General features: G+C 45.0%; 1 long non-coding RNA gene and 1 pseudogene across 1 annotated transcript; both read right to left on the bottom strand.

The window, feature by feature from the left end:
• Nucleotides 1-6,073: 6,073 nt before the first annotated feature.
• Nucleotides 6,074-6,725, bottom strand: LOC147649961 (uncharacterized). The gene is made up of 2 exons (XR_015277831.1): nt 6,612-6,725; nt 6,074-6,182 (listed from the first exon to the last, which is right to left on the bottom strand). It is a non-coding gene; the product is annotated as an uncharacterized LOC147649961 (long non-coding RNA).
• A 2,650-nt stretch (nt 6,726-9,375) lies between these two features.
• On the bottom strand, nt 9,376-13,267 carry LOC111936779 (olfactory receptor 287-like; annotated as a pseudogene).
• Between the last annotated feature and the right edge of the window lie 1,033 nt (nt 13,268-14,300).

Genomic DNA, 14,300 nt, shown 5'->3' with positions numbered 1-14,300 from the left:
CTTGTTTACATTTTTATTCAGTTAATCAGGAGCCTCTTCTTTTGTACCAAAACTTTTGTGTTTGGCACAAGAGAGCTTACTGGGACACGGTTTTTCCAACAAACATCACTATTCAGCTTCAGTGCGATAAAAAAAGTCTTGCTTCTTTTGATCACTGCTCAGCTAGGTCACTGATCATTAGAGCTTTTCAGTAGTATCTTTTCTAGGAGTAAAACCTGGCTGCAGGATAGCTCTCTGAGAGGGTGTTCCCTCTAAAAACCCCAGAGGGTTAGACTACTGCTGCTACTGTTGCACTTCTGAAGCCCTCCAGAAATCATTGTGTGCGCAGTGGACGAATGAAAAGTATCTCTGTGAATCTTTGAATGAAGGGTGATTAAACCAAGAACAGGCAAACCTGACATCATTGAAGTTTGGAAGTGATGAGCTTCCAGGGCCACCGTCAAGGGACTGTCATTAGGCACAAAAGTTAATGTCGACTTGAGATGCTTTGTATGCTGTGGCAAGACCTGTCACAAGTTAAAGTCCAGCTTCTCTGAAGCTTTGTGCTTGCAATGGAACCCAAAGTGTTTTATAACCCGAAAGGGAGAAGCAGCAGCGGCAGCCAGTGCACATGGCTGTGGGGAGCAGGTGCAGAAGGAAGCAACCCCAGCTGGCTCAGAACAGAGGTGGAGCAAGGAGCTATGTGGGGCAGAAAGGGAAAAGAAGGAGCTGCTGTAGCAGCTGAGGATTGTGCAGAAAAGCCACGCTATGAAAAGCAGAGGATGTAGACTCCTTTTATCCTAAACTCCTGGCTGCATGTTGCCCTCTTCCCTTCTCCACTGGCTGAAGAACTAGGAAGGTACAGCCTTCCTGAAACACTTACCATATCTTCCCTCTTGAATATGTATCGAAATTTTCCTCCAAAGTCTGGAAGTTCTGATCTGCAATAGACTTGTGTGGACCCATTTCTCCTATTACCCTGAAGTCCAGAAGTTCAAACTGTCTGGGTCAATCGTCTAGGTTCTACAACAAACTTGCAGCTTGATGTAGAGACATTAACACCTATTTCTCCTAAAGACCCTCACCCATCAAGTCGTTTGTAAAGACATTTGAACTCATATTTCCTGTCAGGATCGATCCTCAGCCTCCCTTCTACCAGGTCTGAGGTCTCCTAGAGCCTCCTTCACACCTGGGATGCCACCTCTGGAGCACAATCCTGGCCACCTCCAGCACTCACCAGCAAATGCTGCCCCTCAGGGAAAAGGAACTGCAGACCTGGGACACCCAGGGCTCTCTGTGCCATATCCCATCCCACCCCAACTCATCACCTTCCCCACCTGCAGCTGCATCAGTCCCCGGTACCTCCAGGAATGTCCAGGGTCCAGCTGTGCGAGTACTGTGGCCCTGTACTGCTGAGCAGGAGCAGAGCTGGGTGCTCTGACATAGAGTTTCTGATGAGGAAGATCCTTGACACACTATCACATCCCTGCCTGAGGAGTGCTGGGCATCCCCAACACTGGCATTCTCCCAGATGCAGCTCTGGCTGGGCCAGGAGAGCCCTGGCATCCCCATAGGACAACCCTCCTCATGGACACTGCAGAGACTACTCCCTGACCATGTACCAGGCACACAGCAGGGACTGGGTCATGAGCTGGCCCTGTTCTTGATCAGCTTGAGGCACAAATATGCCTGCCTGGGGATCGCCCTCAAACCAGCAGCAGCCCGTTGGAAGGACATGGGTATGTGTTATAAGTGCATATGGTATTATTGGCTTTTCACAAATATTAAAACAAATGTTACACATACTGTAGGAAAACTTTGCTGTACTAGTATAGTTTATTTCTGTTATTGATAAAACTTAGAAATAGTGTGGTATGAAAATAAAGACTGTTTTTGTTAATATAACTCAGAGACTGAAAAGATAGTCAGAAATTCCTCCTGCATTCTTAGATTATCTTATCCAGATGAAGACAGCAGTGGCAAGGACTCCACGGGAGAAATTTACTGAACCTCTGTTATCGGGGAGTGTGAGACTCAACGGAGCCAAGAAGATGGATCTTCTGGGGAGGGGGGAGTTGCAGCTAAACAAAGGAATATTTAAAACTTAAGAGGACTGTTTGAATCATGTATAAGAATTTATGAATATATAATAGATTTGTGTTTTTAAGGGACAATCCTTTGTTAGTAAGGTGTGCTCTCTTGGCTGAATGCTGAGGCATCCAGCCGTATTTGTTCATTTTGCCTTATTCCTATCTCCTAATTGTCTATTAAACTTTTCAATTTTATATAAAAAAAAGTGAACGTCTTTTTTCACAGTATGCATGGCTGCCACCCCACTCTGGGCAGCACTGTCCTGCCCGCCAGCTCTGCCATCACCACCAGCCCCCAGGAGAGCCCAAGCTTGCCTATAGCCACTTCCATAGCTTCCATCCCTGCCAAGGAATGGAAGCTGTGCCAGAGAACCCACCAGTACTAGATGCAACTGCTTCACAAACAGGAAGCCAGAGTGTCCCTTTGCCCTAAATCCACTGTACCTGTACACTGTATCACATGTGCTGAACCTGCCTTGGAGATGGGCCACCTGCCCTTTGCTCAGAGAGCTGGTGCCATCTCTTCTGTTTTGCCCTGCCTTCAGGACAGAAGCAAGACATGAAAGGTGGCTAGTTCAGGTGCAAAGAACAAGGGGCATCTGAGAAACTAATTAGCATTGCTGTCAGAGGTGGAAAATCTATCCAGCTTCCTATTGTGTCCCAGATGGGTGCTGGGATGGCCAGAGGCTTGGACCTCCTTCTGCACTGTTGGTGGGGGTCTCTCCTCTGCAGGCAATGCCCAGAGCCCCAGAATAAGGATTGGTCGGGAGGGAGGCAACAGCAGGTGGTTTGGGGATGTAATCCAAAGCCCTGTGGTCTGAAAGGACTTTGGGAGCTGTCATGGAGTTACTTTACCTTTAAGGGAGTTGGAGTTGCTGGGAACTGCCTAGAGTCTTTTCTCCTGACCAATTATCGGTCATTGCTGAGAATTGACAGCAGTTTAGGCCATTAAAAAGTGGGATCAACTTGTGAACCCTACCTTAAAGTGTAAAACCAGAGTTCTCTGGGCTCTCTTTGTTTCCTGGCTGTGAAGGGTGGCAGAGCTCCAGGCCTCCCGTTCCCTGCCCAGGCCATGGGGCCGGGCGGGGACTGGGCCGGGCCTGCCGCGGCTCCCGGCCGGGAGATGGGGGGGCCTGGGGAAGGTTTTCCTCGGGCCCGGGCCGGGCCGAGCCGATCTCTGGCTCAGCTGAAGGTTTTGCTGTAACTACATTCACTAGAAACTGCCGAATGAAGAAGCAGCAAGCAGAGACAGCCACACTCTCCAGAGCAGCTATGAAAGACCTTCAATCGCAAACAGCTCCAGCTCCTGTTCGGCAGAGATCACCGAGATCACAGAGATCATCCACAAAAGCCTGGGCAAGATTTTAACTCTTTCATTACCCAGATGAGACTTACGGATTAATCTTTTTATCCAGAGAGAGAGAGAGAGAGATCAACATGAAAAGAGACTTTATAAACTACCAGTGACAGGAAAGAAAAGAAGCTTCAGAAGAGGTAGAGAATTAAGAAGATGCTTTAATTAAGCTGAAATATCTTTCTGTTTAAACTATGGAGATGGACAATGAAGTCCTGAAAAGAACTCCTTTAATTCATGATACGGTATCTAGAGAGGAATAAAGTGTTCAAAGTGTAAATTTGAGTAAAAAGTAGAGTAATTATGGTATAGTGAAGTGCTGGGAGATTTGAAGCCTTGAGAGGCAATGAGAAAACTGTTTTCTGGTGAAGCTCACAGAAACAGATGAAGAAGACTTTTTTGCCTTTGAATAACTTATCCTTAAAAATGCTATCTCTAGACTCATGGCCCATACACACTTCAGAGTGATGTGAAAATGGGAGGAGTGAACTCTAATAATAGCAGCTCTGGGCAGCTAACATTAGGGCAATGGAAAACTATAACAAAAATAGTTTTCTTGTGAGAAACTCCATAAATTAGCAGGAAGAAACTTCTGTTTCTCTATAAAGACTGGTGAAAAGACTGTAGCAAGAACTGGGACTGTTTTAACCATCAAAGTTCCAAAGTTTTTGTCTCTGTTGTCATGTGAACAAGGGAATAGTGGGTAGAGGGGGGATAAAATTTTTTTCTGGAAGTTTATTCTGGTGTTCTTATTATTGTAGTTTGTCAATAAACTCTCTTTTTCTTTTCCTTTTAAGTTTTATGCCGGTTTTGCTCTTGTTCTAATCCATATCTCACAGCAAGAAATAAGTAATTTTCTTAGTTATTGGTTTAAAATCACGACAGGAGTACAGATTAGTCCAGGATTGAGCTGAACATTCCTCTGCCATCATGCACCCCAGATACCAGGAGGACCCTTGTGAGAGACTGAACTGTGAAAGGGTGACAACTCAAAACATTCTCCCATTTGTGGAGATGCCAGGGTGCTTTGTGGAAATGGAGGAGAGCTTTTGGATGTGTAATGGCCAATCCCTGATCTGATAAGACCAAGACTTTCTTGAGACCTACGGGTTCTTCCTACTCTTGTCAGAATACTGTAGATAAAAACCAAAATGACCACCTACCTACTTGCCTGTGCAATCACATTTTTCTACAATGTGAAAACCAAGGTTCACTCTCTTGGTAAAATTTAAAAAGTTTAATAAAGACAATAAGAGACACAGATAATAAAGCAAAGAGTAATGGCTCTGCCAAGAGCACTTTTGGTGTCTTGGGAATACCTTTTATATAGCATTTCTATTGCATAGACTTCATGCATATTTAAACTTTTCCTGGAACTATTTTGCATGGCCACTCCTTGGGTCTGCCTTTTTAGAGCATGTGCATTTCTTGGCTTGCAGTTTTAATTCCTTTCTTATCTTTTGATTTGGGCTTTGGCTCCTTCTTTCTACAGGGTGTGACCATTGATGGCAGCCTGGGCCCCGTCATCTCTTCACTGGAGGTTATCCTAACTGCTCAGGCAGTTAAAACGTTGTATCGACCTATGCCTAAATTCTTGCTATAGCAGGAGAAAAAGAAAAAAACTACATTCACACAACAAAGCCGTTCTAACATTATACATATAACATTCATCTTAATACTTGTGAAAAGCCAACATTACAATATGCATTTATAACATACAATAAACCCTTCATGTGTATATTTACAAACACCAATCATTCAGTGTCATTTCACTCTAATCTGCCCCATTCTCTATTAAAGAGAACCTGGTTACTACTGACTTTGAGGATGGCTTGTAACAGCCCAAAGACAAAGCTGTCCAAAGACAGCTCTTGCTGCATAAATAAATCTTGCAGGGAAAGGAGGCCTCTCAGTCCCTTTCCTCCCAGTGCCTTACTAGTGGGGCCAAGGGGCAAAAATACAAGTCATCAGGAAATAAAAAGATGGAGAAAAGAAGACGGAGAAAAGAAGAGGGAAATAAGATTAGTGTTAAAAAAATTGGAAGCTTCTTGGGGTGAGAGATCAAAGGACAGGCATTTACAATTCCTACTTTATATTATTATTATTGCTATTTTATTTTTCCACTTTTCTTTATTCCTTTCACTAACTGCAGCCTGTGTTTTTCCAGAGGAGAACAGGTGAAGCTAAGGTGTGGTACATGCTTCCATCATTTTGGTTCACAGCCTGAAGAGACAATTGTATTTGCAGCCTGAGGCAGAAGCAAAAGAAACAGCATAGCTGTTCCACTTGGAAAGGGAGAAAGCTTTCCAGCACCACCTGAACTTCCAGTGGTAACAGGGGTTCACAGGGGGAAAAGATGGGAGAGAGTTAAGCTGCGGGCTGTGGGACAATTGGGCATGTGCCAACAGAAGCACGTGGCAGTGCAAAGAAGCACATGGCAGCACAGAGAGGCTCCTCACTGCCTGACCTTGGGGGGAGGAGGTGCCACCGGGCAGAGCCCTGCAGAGAGGAGCCTACTGGAAGCTGACAGATGGGTGAACAGTGTGTGATCACCCCATAGAAGGACATTTAGAAAGCGTGTTGCTGACGTAGCAACATGGGATAGGTCACATAATGAAAATTACCATGCAAGGAAATACTGTGCCTTGAAGAAGTGTATAAAACCAGCTCGTTTCTTTGAATAAACGGTTCAGATTCTCTGGCTGAGTCCGTGTCTCAGTCGTTACAGCTCACTGCCAATCCGGCAGCACAAATGGCTTCTGGAAAGACAGCCTGGTTTATTTCCAAAGATATACTTGCAGCTGTGCTGCTGGCACACATTTATTATGTTCTGGAAGCGTAACAAACGCACGTCCTGAAGACCAGAGGGCTGGACTTGGCCAGTTTCTGTGTTACGACTGTGGCAGAGGAGCCAGGGGTGGGAAGTATGTAAATTTTCTGCATCTAGATGTGGCGAGGTTTGTTAGTTTATTCGCAGAGTTAAAAACTTGTTTTTTTTTTCTTTGGCTGGGGGCTGACGGACCGGGGCGTTTCCCCCATCCCCCCGCTGCCGCGCCGGACCCCGCCGGGGCTTTTTTCCCCCTGCCCCCCGCTCCCTGCCGGTGCTGGGGGCAGCCCCGATCTCTCCCCATCCCGCGCCGCTGCTGCGGGGAGCCCGAGGGGGCGGGGGGAAATGCCGCCGCCATTACCCGCAGCCGTGGTCGCTCTGCGTTCCTCCGGTGCCGACACGGAGCCCCCGGTACCGCCCGGCTCGTGGCAGGGTTGCCGTGATCCGCCCCAATCTCAGCACGGGCTCGTTGTGGCGGCGCGGGCTCCGGGGGCGGGCGCGGGACACTCATCTCTGTTCTCCCGATCCCAGCGCGGGGTCGCTCCCGCCTCTGACCGGCTATTTCCGTTTCCTTGTGTCTCATCCAAAAGAGGTCGGGCGGGTGCCTTTGTCGCCTTTTCTTCCGCCCCGCGGCTCCTCCCGCGGTTTTACTCCCTAATGTCAAAAACAAACAAGGGTCTGGACACTTCCGGATGTTAAAAGAAGTAGCCAAACCTTTATTTGATGGCAAAAATACCAACAGGAGTAGGGAGACAGGCTAGCCTGACTCCCTGCAACTCACAACCCGACGAGGAAGGAGAGCCCCCAATACAGCTGTGCACAAGGTTATATACCGCTTGATCCCCAGGGGAGGGTACAACTCAGGGTCCAATGAGGGATCAGGGGAGGAGGAGTGAGGGGAGGCGGTTACATTACTGGTGACCAATAGGGACATGTCATGGGCGGGACAGCAACTAGGGAACCAATCGCGAACCGAAGTAGGGGTGAGGAGCATGGAAGGTTCTGGGAGAAAGGGTCGGGTTTATAATGATGGGTAGGGGGATTAGGGCAGGCCAGGGTGACGGGCAGGGAAGGTTCGGGAATAAGGGGAGGGGTTTACATAATTGACAACTGGGGTCAAAACCAATACAGTTAATAGGGGAAAACAAGAACATACTAACAGACTAACAATTACAATCATAGTACTATAAATACTTATAACACTAATGCTTGGCATTTGAAAATGTCCATGTATGTTTTTTTTTATCTTAACCTGTTATTTCTTATCTTCCCTGATTTTTAGAAGGTTGGGGAGCTGGCCAGCCGTGATTAGTAACTGGTCCTTTCCAAACTCCCACCCTCCAAAGCACCCCGTTTGAAACAGAGAAATTAAGAATTAGGAATTAATTATAAAAGTTGCCTTGAGTAAAAGAAGAGGCTACAAAACCCGTGTGAAATGCTGACTGCTCCCATAAGAGCAGGAAGAGAATAAAGACTGCAGGATGAGATAAGGAGCTGAAATCCCTAAACAAGATGCGAGCATAAATGCACCATAGGATGAGGAGGTTCCTTGGATTCTTTTGGACCTCTAAGCCAAAAGAAATGTGTTGTGAATTCATATTGTAAATATTGGCTTTTCGCAAGTATTCTGATAAATGTTATATGCTATATGCTTTTTGCTATATTCTTCTCTCTCTTAGCAAGTTATAGGCTTAGAAAGGAATTCTGAACGGGAGGGATATGTTTCATCCAGACAAGGCAAGATAACTCCAACAGGCAAGACAATGGGAGGACCAAGCTGTTTTCAGTGGAAGGACAGTGGAAACCAGGCTGTTATCAGCAGCAGGAAAAGGAGACCAAGCTGTTATTAGCAGCCAGGACCAGGCTGTAGGCAGCTGAAAGATATGAAGCCCAGCTGGCCTCAGAGGAAGGATGAGGGGCCCAGACTGTTATCAACACTGACCATTTGCAGAAGAAAGGAAAACAAACTCAAAAACAATGATGATCAGCAAAAATAAAACCATACAGAGCATGTTCTAAGAAGGCGGAACCAGGCAGGGGACATGCTTTGAATATGCATGAAACCCTCACAGCAGGATGGGATAAAAAGGGTGTTCCCAAGATACCAGGTGTGCTCTTGGCAGCGCGCCAAGGCACCCGACCGTAATTCTTTGCTTTATTTTCTGTCTCTTATTGTCTTTATTAAACCTTTTTAAAATTTTACAGGAGAGAACTTCGTTTTTTACAAATGGAAAGGGGGGAGGGGTCAAAAGAACTGAAGGGAGCATGCGCAAAGAGACAAGGTAAAAATTTCAGCTGAAGGAAAATTGCTGACTTCAGCCCCAAAGACCCCCAGAAGACCACCAGAGTGACCAACAAGGAGCAGTGCACAGCTGCAAATAGGTGTAGAACCAATTTTAATATGAAGCGAGGACAGGCAGGGTTAGCAAATGAATATGTATTAGGCATACTGTGTAACCCTAGTTTGTAGAGAATAAAAAGGGAGAAACAAGTCTCCAAGGTGTGCATGCCTTTGGAGGAGATATCCCCCATGCACCTCAGTGATGAATAAATTCATACTTACTCTCATAACTACTCTGCGAGTTACAGAGTTTTTTCTATCCACATATCACGTTAAAAGAAGCAGCCTGAACCTTTTGTCTCTTTCTCCTGGAGTTTCCCTTTGCAGAAATAAAGCTGTGAAATAGAACCCAGAAGAAAGGTCCCCCCTCATTTCTTTGCTTGTTCGAGGACTTGTGCTGAAGGTGAGCTGGTGAGCTCAAATCCTGGTCCAGAGCCAAACAAAAATTCTGGCTAGGACCCCTCCTGGCCCTGACCCGGAGAGAAAAGAAAACCCATGTTTGAGCCAGCCAGGGAGCTCTGGCCCATGTCATCTAGACAGTTACAGTGGTTATTTTCACTTTGATGTCTGAAATTCTTTTTGTTGATGCAAGTGAAGTTTGTGAAGATTGTGTCATGAATATTTATATTAATGCTAATTACCTTTGCTAAGAGTTGAAAACAGTTCCATCTCCTTCTAACAGAAGTCTGTCTTTGGAATCTGAGATGTCTCTGAAGCTTTTCTTTTCTGCTAGACTGGGGAAGACAGTCCTGGACAAGACCTTTGGACACAGTTGTTTGGCTACTTACGTAAAGCCTTTGTCAAGATGTTCTTCACCTCTGTTTCTGAATGTGTAGCTGAAGGTGTTTAGCTTCAGGGTTACAGCTGTGTTTAAGATGGTGACTGTTCTGGTCAGTCCCAGTGAAGCTTTGATAGATGGCTTGATGTGGTGAAAGATGGTGGAGCAGTACCAAATAATTACTATCATGAGATGGGAAGAGCAAGTGGCAGAGGATCATCACTGGCCTTGAGTGTATGAAATCTTCAGTACAGTGGAGATGATAGAAATAAAGGAGGTCAGGGTAATGACACGGGCCGAGGATGACAATAGAAAACAGGACAAAGCACACCAGCTCAATGAGTGTGATATCTGCGCAGGAAAGGGTAAACCAGGGGGAGATATCACAGAAGAAATGGTTAACAACACTAGAAACACAGATAACCTGGCACAGAAAGACATAGCTGCTGATATGACCAGGAAACCACCTGCTGTCAGCCCCCTGGACAGAGTGCTGGTCATGATGCTGCTGTAGCTCAGGGGGTAACACACAGCCAATTAGTGAGCATATGCCATGACTGCAAGGAATAAATATTCTGTACAATCAAACAAGAAGACAAAGTGCATCTGAAGGAGGTAACCTCTGAAGGAAATGGAGTGGCTTTGTAACAAAAGATTGGGCAGTGTCTTTGGGATGTAGGCAGAGGTGAACCAGATCTCCTGGAAGACAAAATTACAGAGGAAATAGTACCTAGGGTAGTGGAGTTGATGGTAAGTACTCACGAGCACAATAATGCTGAGATTGCCAATGACTCAGGCTCAGGACATACACAGAGAGGAAGAAAACAAACAGGAATACTTGCAGGTGTTGAGAACCAGGGAATCCAATCAGGATAAACTCCTTCACTTGGGTTGACTTCTGTTGCACATCCAGCAACACAGACTACAGACTGCAGGGGCTGGGCATGCAGAAAGCAGAGGCAACTGTGGAGAAACCTGACTCACTCTCCCTTGGTCTTGAGGGGATCAAGGACAATTTACATTCAGAGCATACATCTCACAGAGGCTGATACCTGTTCTAACCTATCATGGCTTTGGCACTTTCATATGAAATGAGATGATGATGTCCTCTTAATCAGAGCTGGTTAAAGTCAGGGGAGAGAAATGGGCACTTCAAGGCTCCAGCTGTTTCCCCACCAAACCCTTTCCCGCTTCTGGGTGTAATAAATGGAATTGATTTGTGCTAACTAAATTATAACTATTTGGAAAGTTATTATTAAAAGCAATCACAAGAATCAGTGTTACAAAGCAGATGTACCCCTTTACAGATGTTACATGTTAAAATTAAGGTACAGGATGTAGTGTGGAAAGTAAGTGATGTCCCAAGACAAAAACGACCTTGAAATGGACAAAATTAGAACGACTTTAGTCATAGGGCCTAAAATTCATTAAATGTGAGAGAGATGATGGGTTTGTCTTTACAAACAAGCTGCGAGTCTGCTGATAAGATGAAACTATCACTGACAGATAACAGAAACAATGGGATGGATTCCACTGATAGATGAAAGAGGCACTGAAGAAGCACCACGAATTCCACAAAAGTTAAGAATTAAGAAGGGATTATGCATTTGTGGGGGGTGGTGGGGGGGTGGTTTATCCCAGGTATCAGGCATTCCGGGAAGCCTGTACCTCTCAAGTACCTCAGCCTATGGGGAAAGAGAGAAGGGACAAGCAGCCAGAATTATGATAAAAAGTTGTCGGCGCCCTCAAAAAAATTGGAGAGACCCCAGGGGAATGCCCCATGGCCTCTCCCTTTATTCAAATAAAGTAAAAGGACTCCTCTGTCTCCTCTTCAGACATAAACCTCTGGTGTTTGTGGATTAATTTTCATGACAAATGTAAGACTAATTAATAGACTTACATAACACGACGCTTAGTACACACGCACCAACCTGTGAGGCCATCCAGAGGACAGCAAGGATGAGTGTAAGCCTTCATCCAAAAGACCCCCAAAAGAAGACTGAAGACCCCCTAACAACAGGTGCAGCATATGCCGTGAAGAGAAGAGACGTAAAATTAGAAAAATCAGAAATAGCAGGAAATTTATGGGAAACATTAATGAATATGTATGAGCATACAATATATAAGTTTAGCTTGAAGTGCTTTGTTTTGTACATGAGGCAGGGTGGGGAATCCCCTCCATACCCTTTGTTATAAATGCAACGGCAGATTAAAGATTAACAAAGATAAATTTATTATAAATTAATAAAGCAATGAACAGCGAGGAAAAACCACAATAAATGGACAGCGCAGCGCTGGGTGGACAGGGTCTATACGCAAGGTATAGGTGTTCCCAAATCCACGTCTGAGGGTTCTTTGGCCTGGGTTTTTATAGGGATTTTATGTCCCCAGGCTAGAATTCCAACCAGTTTCCATTCACCAAGTGTCCCTGATTGTCGGGTGAATGGATTTCCTGGCCTAGAACATTGAGTCAGTAAGTGTCCGGGCAGAGTCTCCTCAAATGCAAAGTGAGTCTGTATGTATTTTAACATATTTCATCACAGCAGAGTCGAGGGATCCGGGCTAGCGCCGATGGATATCTCGGAGGAGTAGTCTCTTCTTTGTCTTTCTTGATTGAGTTTCGGTAGCATGGGTTTGGCGGGTGTGGTGTTCAATTCTGGCAACGACCATTTTCCTGGGGCTCGTCCCTTTTGTCTTGCTTGATGGTCTCCGGCCGAAATCGGCCGGGCGTTGCTTTTGTCCGGAGGTGGACTTTCAGGCTAGTTCTTTTGTTTCTATGATGGCCTGTGTCCTGTCCTTTCCTCCGAGTTGATGAGCCTGCTGAAGCTTGTTATTTGGGGGGGTTCTTTTGCAATCCGTGACTTTGGAAAAGGAATTCTACCTCGACCTGGAGGAGAATTCCTTATTCCATATTTTCATTAGTTATAATTACACATACTTTATTTAAACCTTTTATTCCGAATTTTTATTTACCCAATTCTTTATTACACCTTTGTTATAAATGCAATGGCAAAATAGGGTTAATATAAACAGCGATTTATTATAAAACAATTTCAATCACAAACGGGAGAAAAAAAACACAATAAAATAAATCAGCGCAGCGCTGGGTGGACAGGGATCTATACCCAGAGGTACAGATTTACCCAAATCCACACGGAAGGTTGACTGTCCAGGGTTTTTATAGGGATTTTGTGCCCTGAGGCCAAACTCCGAGCAGTCACTGTTCCACAAAGAGTCTAGATGGTTGGTTGAATGGATTTTCCTGGAACTGAATCAATAGACAACTGGGCAGAATCCTTTTGCATGTGAAAGGTTCTGATTGCCTCCTGATTGTATTTTCGGTTGGGCTCTCAGGGTGGAGTATCCAGATTCGGTGTGGAGCCGGTGGGCATCTCGGCTGGGCTCCTCTCATTGTTTAGCCAGATTGCCCGTGTTCTGCTCTTTCTCTCAGGCTGATAAGCGTCGCCTAGGGTCGTTATCGCCTGAATAGGTAGTTACTGCTGGGTCTGGGGAGGAATCTTTAGGCCACACTATATTTTTATGTGGTCTACATTCTTATAAATACAGTTATATGCTTATTTATCCTTTCAGGAATTTTTTCAAAGTTACATTTATCACAGTCCCCTGCCTAATAATTTATCACATAAAAAAATTCGTGTCATTCTATTCATTTCTAATGAGGGAGAACTGTGGAGTTTTAACTACATACTTCCTCTTCCCAGTCTGTAAGTGAATTCTCACAGTATTCCTGAGAAGGGTTGTTTTTATTTTCAAATTTCCTTAAGGCTTCAACTGCTTTCTTGTTCTCTCTTTTCTCCTCTAACTTCATTAGTTTAGAAAAAGGAGTGGGTTTCTCTTGTGCCTTTTCTGGGTCAATTGGAAGGGTGGCAATCTGCATTCCTTGCACCACAGAGTGAATTAATCTGATGAAGCAAGGAATCAAACATGGGAGGAAGATGATTCCGGCAATTGAACAAGATATAAAGAACACTAACTTTTTCCACCAAGCCCTCTGCCCAAATATTTGGTCCCACCAGGAAGCCTGCAGAATCAAATTCCATTTTTGAACTGGTACATGTGCTACTTTCTTTATTTCGGCAGCTAGTCCTTTTATCGTTTCTCCATAATCATCTATTTCCATGTGTGATAAATGTAACTTTGGAAAAAAATTCGTGAAAGAAGAAATAAGTATATAACTGTATTTATAAGAATGTAGACCACATAAAAATATAGTGTGGCCTAAAGATTCCTCCCCAGACCCAGCAGTAACTACCTATTCAGGCGATAACGACCCTAAGATGCTTATCAGCCTGAGAGAAAGAGCAGAACACGGGCCATCAGGCTAAACAATGAGAGGAGCCCAGCCGAGATGCCCACCGGCTCCACATCGAATCTGGTTACCCCACCCTATGAGCCACGACGGAAAAAGCAATCTAACTAAACAGTGAGAGGAGCCCAGCTGAGATACCCATCTGCTCCACACCGGACCTGGACACTTCTCCCTGAGAACTCAACCAAAGATACCATCGAGAGGCAATCAGAACTTTTCACATACGAAAAGACTCTGCCCAGTCGTCTATTGATTCAGTTTGACGGTTCCAGGAAATCCATTCAACCAAGCCATCTAGGCTCTCTGTGGAACAGTGACTGCTCGGAGTTTAGCCCCAGGACACAAAATCCCTATAAAAACCCTGGACATTCTACCCACCGGGTGGATTTGGGTAAATCTGTACCTCTGGGTATAGACCCCTGTCCACCCAGCGCTGCGCTGATCTATTTTATTGTGTTTTTTTTCTCCCGTTTGTGATTGAAATTGTTTTATAATAAATCGCTGTCTATATTAGTCATATTTTGCCGTTGCATTTATAGCACATGCAACATCCGGATTCATTGTATTTACCGCACACTCCTCCTTCCTCGGCTAACAAATA

The sequence above is a fragment of the Cyanistes caeruleus genome, chromosome 18 (genome assembly GCF_971803275.1).
Source record: "Cyanistes caeruleus chromosome 18, bCyaCae1.hap1.1, whole genome shotgun sequence".
Lineage (NCBI taxonomy): Eukaryota > Metazoa > Chordata > Aves > Passeriformes > Paridae > Cyanistes > Cyanistes caeruleus.
Note: the sequence above shows the minus strand (reverse complement) of the source record. Positions and strands in the feature narration are given on the sequence as shown.